This window comes from Drosophila obscura, unplaced genomic scaffold (genome assembly GCF_018151105.1).
Source record: "Drosophila obscura isolate BZ-5 IFL unplaced genomic scaffold, ASM1815110v1 contig_8, whole genome shotgun sequence".
NCBI lineage: Eukaryota > Metazoa > Arthropoda > Insecta > Diptera > Drosophilidae > Drosophila > Drosophila obscura.
In genome coordinates this window covers 557,435-566,755 of record NW_024542872.1, presented here as the reverse complement: position 1 = coordinate 566,755, position 9,321 = coordinate 557,435, and positions in this window count along the sequence as shown.

Below are 9,321 nucleotides of genomic sequence, written 5' to 3'. Positions count from 1 at the left end.
ATTAATTGTTCCTTGGATGCTCCATTTTAGTGTACACTTCGATGCGATGGGTGCATTTCGTCGTCCTTCATGAATTTTACGGGGTACTGCCAAAGTCCAGTTATTGGCACCAATTAGCAGCATTGGTTGTGCGTTCGAGTACGATTTTATTGGCAATCCTTGTAGGTGGGAATATTTGTTGCATAGTTTGATGACATCGACGCTTTGTTTTGGTAGCGCGAGATTTTTGACTGAACGTACATTATTGAGCCATAGCATTTTGTGGCTTCCCGGTTCTGATACTTTTATGTGAGCTCTAGCGGATGTATTCTCCATTCGAGTGGTTTCGCTGGTCCATTGCAGGCAAAGAGGATCGGGAGTCGAGGAAACCTGAAGAATTCCCATTATGCTGTCATCAATAAGTGTGACGGATGAGCCTTCATCCAAAAAGGCGTAGGTGTCAAACTTAACTCCGTTTCCGTGTAGTGTGACGGGTAAAATTCGGAAGTATTGTTCTTCTAAGCTGCTTTCCTTAAGGTGGGCACTGACAAGTTCGGCCTTGGGTGCTTCTCTATGAAGAAGTGGGTGATGCTTAGATTGACAGTTATCGACGCCACAATCTCGTTTAGAGAAACATTTGCGGCTGTGGTTCTTCAGACATCTTTAGCACGCCTTAGTATCGTTGATAATGTGCTGCCTCTCCTTGACGGTCAACATCTGAAATTTCTCGCACTGGGCCAATGCACTGAGCGTGGTGCTCGGCGGACTTGCACATTACACATATGAGAAACGAAGTAGCTTGTTGTTGCTGATCGTCTTCTGACTGAGAGTTTTCGTTGTTGTCCAATCCATGGCGAACCTGTGCGTGAGTGTTGATGGTGCTGGCCCTTGAGCTTGGTACAGGTATAACAGTGGATGCTGCTTCGGCTAACTTGTATATCCAATCGCTGAATGATTTGATGACTGGGATGACGTCACTGCGTGGGTGCATGGCCCAGTTTAACTTTTGTTGAGTGGGCAACTTATCGACGAGTTCGCGAAGCAGTAAGGGGTTGTCCAGGTGTGAGTTTAATTTGCAGGCCTCCATAGTTTCACACGCGTTGCGTACTGCCATTGCAAAGTCTATACGAGATTCCAATTTGTCTAATTTTTCTAGCTTTATCAATCAAACGGTCAAGGATTTGTTCCGGTGGCCCAAAGAAGGTTTTTAGGGTATCGATCACTTCTGGGACTAATGCTGGCAGCAGCAGCTTATCACGCACCAACTCATAAGCTTTGCCCTTAAGAAACTTATGGAGCCGAAGCATGTTTTCTGCATTTGAAAAGCCGGCCACTGCGCAGCTGTTCTCGTACATGCTGATGAAAATCGGCCAGTCCTCCCGCATTGCCGTTAAAGGTGGGTAGATCCGGTGGTAGCACTTGTGTATGCGAGCGTCTTGTGTATTTCGCAATTTGTTGAAATGCAAGCGTGGTTCACGATTATGTTTGTTGTTTGTGCGTAATTAAAGTTTTTTAAAGAAATGTTGAGGCACTGGTGTTGAATATTTCGAAGCAATAGAGAGTAGACAAATTTATATAGCATTCCAATTTATTATGTGAGTTTATTAATAATAATAAGAGAGAGCTTTAAAAAACTTTGTGTTCTTGCTTCGCTGGTTTATCCTCAATTGTCTCTCTGTTTTAGAGTTGCCGAATGGTGGTGCTTATGCATGGTGGCGTTGCCGTATGCGCCTACGTGGCTGTTATGGTTTAAATTTTAGAACTACTCTTTTAAGTTTAAATTTCCGTCGGCAACATTACGATCTTTTCAGTGGCTTTGAAGTTGGTCCCATTGTCGGAGAAGATTTCTTTTGGAGTTCCACGGAGGGCCATGAAGTTCTTCAGGCACATTATATAAGAGCTCACGTCAAGCTTGTGAGCCACTTCTAAATGTACTGCTCTTAATGTGAGGCATGTAAATAGGACTCCCCAACGCTTTTCCTTGTGCCTTCCAATGTTCACTAATATGGGGCCGAAATAATCGACACCCGTATATGTAAATGGTCTTTCGAAACAAGCCAGTCTGGCAGCTGATACAGGTGCCACTTGGGGTACCTTTGGTGTCGAATTGCCAATTTTGCATTTTTGACATTCCTTACGCACAGTTTAGTACAATACTCGTAGACGTGGTATATAAAATGTGCTTCGAATTAGGTTGATAGTTGACTCGTGGAGCATGTGGTGAGATTTTTCGTGGTAGTACTTTGCCACTAAAAAGGCGACTCTGCACTCTTTTGGAAATACGATGGCGTTTTCTTTTGGATTCAGGCGATCTTCTCTTCCTTGTACACGTAGGATGTCTTCTGCGTCTAGGTAAACGTTCAGAGCAATTAATGGGCTTGACTTGTCCACAGCTGAATGGTGTTTAAGGGCGCTGATTTCCACACAATACGCCTTTGACTGCGACTGTTTAAATAGCCACGACTTTGCTGCATGTATGATTTCAGGACTTAGGAATTTTGGCAGTGATTTTCTGGCGCATTTTGCTTTCAGCCTTTGGATGTATAAGATGAAGGTAGCTACGGCTCTATATAGACGTCTCCAGTCCGAAAAGTAATCCACTGCAAAATCAAAATGCTTTAGTTTCGTTATTATGAAAACATGCTTACGTAATTCGGATTGGTCGCTATTTTGATCAAAGACGACATCTTGTTGTGGCCATTCATCTTCCGGTTGTCTAAGGAATTGTGGGCCTTGGATCCACCTGGATGCATCGGGAGTTTTGAAGAATTCTGTAACTGAGTCTGCAACGTTTTCCTTCGTAGGAATCCAGCGCCACTGTTTACGGCTGGTGTTAACTATGATCTCACCAACTCTATGAATAACAAAGGATTGAAATTTTCGAGGGTCCATAGTTAACCATTGAAGAATGGTTTTTGAGTCGGACCAGTATGTGCTTGAATTGATTCTAAGTCCTCGAGTGTTCATGGTTCTTTTTGCTAGTCCCACTCCCATTACGGCTGCCAAAAGCTCCATACGTGGTATTGAGACGGGTTTCAATGGTGCGACTTTACATTTGGCTGCAACTAATACCGTGTCGATGTCCTCCCTCTCTTTATGCGAAGGTAGGTGACTGCGGCATAGCCGTCTTCACTTGCGTCTACGAATGTATGCAAGTCGATCTGGTCTGCATTTGGCAGCAGATATGAGTAGTAGCGAGGGAATTCCAGTTCTCCAGCTTGAAGAAGTACGCTTTTCCATTGTGTCCAAAAAATAAGGAGTGTATTTGGAATCTCTGCGTCCCATGTTATACCAGCTCGCCAGAGTTTTTGGAGTAGCATCTTCAGACCAATAGTGTAGCATGATAGCAGGCCCAGTGGGTCGAATACGGACATCAATACTTGTAAGGCTTCGCGTTTTGTTGGAGCTTTTTCACCATTCAAAACGTCTCATTTCAATCTTGCAATTTTAAAAATATACATAAAAACGTCTCTGGAGGGTTCCCAGTACATACCAAGCACCTTTTCGGGCCCCCCTAATTCTTTTGGGTGTTGGTTATCCAATTGTCGTTCTCCAAAGTATTGAAGTACAGGGGTCGAGTTGGAGCTCCAGTTTCTTATGGTGAATCCTCCTTTGGCATGGATATCTCGGACTGCGGATGCAACTGCAATTGCTTCATCGGCGTCTTCGTAGCTGTCCATGAGATCGTCTACGTAGTGAGCTTTTGTAATGGACTCGTATGCTCGTGGATTTAGATTTTTGAATTCCTGTGCGTTTTTGTCGCGAACATGGTGAGCAATGCAAGGGGCGCAGCTAATTCCAAATGTCATTGAGCGCATGACGAATATTTTTGGAGTCTGATTATCCTTGTGGAGCCATAAAAATCGTTGAGCATGCATGTCGCTATCTTGAATGTTCATCTGATGAAACATTTCGGCAATGTCTGCACAAACGGCTATTCTGCCGACTCTGAATGCCATTAGAACATCGGTTAATGGAATAAGATAGTCAGGTCCGTTTAAAATAAAATCATTAAGTGATTTTCCATGGCTCTTGGCTGCTGCATCCCAGACTAGTAGTTCTGGGTCTTTTCTGATTTTAGCTCGTAGACATTCGAGGCGCGTCAAAGCGGCGGAGTAGCTTTCCGGCAGAATGGCTTCCTTATCTCGCCAAAGCAGGCCGACTTGATAATGGCCGTTAACCTTTTTACAAGTATCCTCGAGAATACTCATAGCCTTTTTGTCATCTTCAGAGTGGAGCTGCCGTGGTTTGCTTGGACTTACGTTAAAACTCTCCTTAACCGCTTTGTCGATTTCACTCCAATTACAGCTACAATGATGCAAGGAAATATATCTGTTTGTATTAATTGTTCCTTGGATGCTCCATTTTAGTGTACACTTCGATGCGATGGGTGCATTTCGTCGTCCTTCATGAATTTTACGGGGTACTGCCAAAGTCCAGTTATTGGCACCAATTAGCAGCATTGGTTGTGCGTTCGAGTACGATTTTATTGGCAATCCTTGTAGGTGGGAATATTTGTTGCATAGTTTGATGACATCGACGCTTTGTTTTGGTAGCGCGAGATTTTTGACTGAACGTACATTATTGAGCCATAGCATTTTGTGGCTTCCCGGTTCTGATACTTTAATGTGAGCTCTAGCGGATGTATTCTCCATTCGAGTGGTTTCGCTGGTCCATTGCAGGCAAAGAGGATCGGGAGTCGAGGAAACCTGAAGAATTCCCATTATGCTGTCATCAATAAGTGTGACGGATGAGCCTTCATCCAAAAAGGCGTAGGTGTCAAACTTAACTCCGTTTCCGTGTAGTGTGACGGGTAAAATTCGGAAGTATTGTTCTTCTATGCTGCTTTCCTTAAGGTGGGCACTGACAAGTTCGGCCTTGGGTGCTTCTCTATGAAGAAGTGGGTGATGCTTAGATTGACAGTTATCGACGCCACAATCTCGTTTAGAGAAACATTTGCGGCTGTGGTTCTTCAGACATCTTTAGCACGCCTTAGTATCGTTGATAATGTGCTGCCTCTCCTTGACGGTCAACATCTGAAATTTCTCGCACTGGGCCAATGCACTGAGCGTGGTGCTCGGCGGACTTGCACATTACACATATGAGAAACGAAGTAGCTTGTTGTTGCTGATCGTCTTCTGACTGAGAGTTTTCGTTGTTGTCCAATCCATGGCGAACCTGTGCGTGAGTGTTGATGGTGCTGGACCTTGAGCTTGGTACAGGTATAACAGTGGATGCTGCTTCGGCTAACTTGTATATCCAATCGCTGAATGATTTGATGACTGGGATGACGTCACTGCGTGGGTGCATGGCCCAGTTTAACTTTTGTTGAGTGGGCAACTTATCGACGAGTTCGCGAAGCAGTAAGGGGTTGTCCAGGTGTGAGTTTAATTTGCAGGCCTCCATAGTTGCACACGCGTTGCGTACTGCCATTGCAAAGTCTATACGAGATTCCAATTTGTCTAATTTTTCTAGCTTTATCAATCAAACGGTCAAGGATTTGTTCCGGTGGCCCAAAGAAGCTTTTTAGGGTATCGATCACTTCTGGGACTAATGCTGGCAGCAGCAGCTTATCACGCACCAACTCATAAGCTTTGCCCTTAAGAAACTTATGGAGCCGAAGCATGTTTTCTGCATTTGAAAAGCCGGCCACTGCGCAGCTGTTCTCGTACATGCTGATGAAAATCGGCCAGTCCTCCGCATTGCCGTTAAAGGTGGGTAGATCCGGTGGTAGCACTTGTGTATGCGAGCGTCTTGTGTATTTCGCAATTTGTTGAAATGCAAGCGTGGTTCACGATTATGTTTGTTGTTTGTGCGTAATTAAAGTTTTTTAAAGAAATGTTGAGGCACTGGTGTTGAATATTTCGAAGCAATAGAGAGTAGACAAATTTATATAGCATTCCAATTTATTATGTGAGTTTATTAATAATAATAAGAGAGAGCTTTAAAAAACTTTGTGTTCTTGCTTCGCTGGTTTATCCTCAATTGTCTCTCTGTTTTAGAGTTGCCGAATGGTGGTGCCTACGTGGCTGTTATGGTTTAAATTTTAGAACTACTCTTTTAAGTTTAAATTTCGTCGGCAACAATGAGGATGCGCTTGTATACATGGATGACGTGATCATTGCAATTAAGAGTATCGAACAGGGAGTGCTGAAATTGAAAAGAGTTTTAGAAGTAGCAGAGAGAAATGGCTTACGTATAAATTGGAGTAAATGTCGTTGAAAAGGGTACTATCAAACCCGTTGATGAGAAAACTCAAGCAGTTGCTTATTTTCCGATTCCCCGCGATAAGAAGGGAATACGAAGATTACTAGCATTGACGTCATAATTTCGTAGGTTTCTGGAAGGATAATCTGTAATTGCTAAGCCGCTGTCCGACTCATTGCTTAAAGAGGTGAAGTTTGAATTTCAGGAGAAACATTTATCAGCATTCGAGGAGTTGAAGGGAGCGTTGATTACACTACTCGACAAAATCAAACAGTTTTTTTTCAAGAATCCAAACCGACTTTATCTGATAAATATGAAACTTTAGTTTAAATAAGACGTAAAGCTTTAAAAAAAATATCAGTGTTCGGTCTCCCAGCCGAGCATTATTTAGTATTTTTAGTCAGTGGTGCAGCCTTAAAGTAAATCCTGTTATTTTTTCGTTATTTTCACTGCCCACTGTACCTAATTGTTATCAACATGTACCTACACCCGCCCCCTCACTGTAATAGCCGTTTCAACCGTTCTTTCGTCTTGCGCCTCTCTCCTTTCAATCATTCTCGCTCTGTCGCTCTTTCGTTCTATCGATCATTTTAGCTCTCTCGTTCTCTCGAACACTCTCTCGCTCTCTATTTCGTAGCATAGCGTAGGGCACGGGCAATTCGGTCCGTATGCCCTAACATGCCTTCGCAATGGTCATGATCTGGTCCAGCACTTGCATGCCCTTGCAGTCTCTCGCACTTTTCTCTCGTCGCATATATAAACACGAATCGCGGTTTATATATGCATCTAGCTTTCTTCTTTCTTTCGCCTTGGCTATCGCTCTCTTCAGCTATCTTTCTCTCGCTTGTATTAGGGCACGGGCAATTCGGTCCGCCTGCCCTTAGCAGAGTCTTGACGTAGCACTCGTACCTGAAAAATCGTCGTTAATCGACCTAATCGACAAGAATAAACATATTTTTATAATAATCTGTTCGTGACGTTTTATTGTAAATAAAGGTGATACATTTGGTATCCTCCTCTAAACAACCAGAATTAAAAAATTCTTCAAAAAAAATTTCTGGATGTGGATGTGTGTAACGCAGAGAAGGAAACGTTTCCGACCCCATAAAGTATATATGTATATTCTTGATCAGCAACAATAGCCGAGTCGATAGAGCCATGTCTGTCTGTCCGTCTTGTTTGACGCCTGGATATTAGAGACTATAAAAGCTAGAGGAAATTTTGTTTCCAGACTCATGTGATATCACACTGCTACAAGTGTATTTCAAAATTTCGCCCCGCCATCTTCCGCTTCCTCAAAGAACGAAAATCTGTGGCAGCCACAATTTTAAAGATACGATAAAACTGAAACGCTGTTTAGAAATAGTTAACTTTTGTTTAAAATGACTGAATTGTAAAATAAATGCTAACAAAAATTAAATAAATAAATAAAAATTATTAGAAGCTTAAAATTCATCTTAAATTTAAATTCCAACTACCTCTGAGTAACGAGTTTTCAGCAAATCAGACTTACTTTTATATTTTCGTACGCCATATTGAATTTTGAATCTGATACAAAATCAGCGACCCAAAAAACCCCGTATAAAGAGTTTCACACAAATCCCTCAATTTTTTCGAATTTTGGCCCACAATGATGCGAAATGAAATACGAAAGTGCTATATATTCCGATCGGTGCCCAGTGTAACCAAAGTGGTCAATCTGCATGGTCTACGGTTCACTGTTTTGTGTTTTTATACCCGTACTCAAAAACGAGTTAAGGGGTATATTAGATTTGCGGTAAAAGTGGATGTGTGTAACGCACAGAAGGAAACGTTTCCGACCCCAAAAAGTATATATATTCTTGATCAGCATCAATAGCCGAGTCGATATAGCCATGTCTGTCTGTCCGTCTTGTTGAGCGCCTAGATCTCAGAGACTATAAGAGCTAGGGCAACCCAATTTGGTTTCCAGGCTCATGTGATATCACACTGCTACAGGTGTATTTCAAAATTTCGCACCGCCCCTTTCCGCCCCCACAAAGGACGAAAATCTGTGGCAGGCACATTTTTTAAGATACGATAAAACTAAAAGCGCAGTATCGTAGAGAATGCCCATATCTACCAGATTGCCGAAGCTGAATTAGATCGGATCATAATTATAGCCGGTATGAAGAAATTAATTTTCTGTTGGTTCTTCCGCCCCTCCTACCAAAGACCCACAACCTATCTCTTTCTCGCTCGCACACTCTGCCGCGTTCAGTGCGCGAGCGCCCTCTAGCGAAAAAGATGTAGAATCGTAATGGTATATGTAGAATCTACATGTTAGATGTAGAATATACGTTGTAGATGTAGATAGCAGATGTAGCAAAAAAATGTAAAAAGTAAAATTTTTTTTTTTTTTTAAAAATTCTAAAAAATCATATGCTCAAAAATGTATTTACTGACTGAATACGGGTATAAGTAGAGTCGCGTCCCCAGAAGCGACTCGCACGTTCCTACTCGTTTACAAACTGAAATCTGTTTGAATTTCAAATGTTGTATTTAAGCAAGCAGAAATGTCTTATTTGTGGTTGCTGTGAAGCTGGAGGACGATAATGTACATAATGTACATCAACATTTTATTATAGTAAAAATGCGTATCCGCGGTAATTTTTCTGAGCAGATGCTAAGCCAAGCACGAACGTCATATGGAGCACGAGAGACCAGCTAAGATGCTGCAAATTCCACAACAAAGCAAAGACGACGGTATAGACAAACGAAAGAACTGCCGCTGCCGTGCGTAATCATATGCGAGAACAATGTTTATGTACAGTGTGTAGTGCAAATAACGAACAATGGTGATGATTTACGTTAGGCTATAATTTAAGGGCTTGACGACTAAATATCGCGCTGGGAAATCCGAAAGTCATATTGCGCAAATAACCCATCTCAGTCGAAAAATGAAATTGTTCATTACTTTTCTGCTATGGGTTTCAAGAAAACTTATATTTATAAAGTAAATTTCGTATGTTCAGAAAGGAAAAAATATGGTGGAGCCTCTGCAGGGCCCTGGGTCCGGACAAAATTGTCCATTACAGCAGTCTCAAATTAAAGCCAAAGTAAAGGCTGAAATAGTGGGTCGCACAGCTAAATCTTATCGTGGGCTTATCAAAAAAT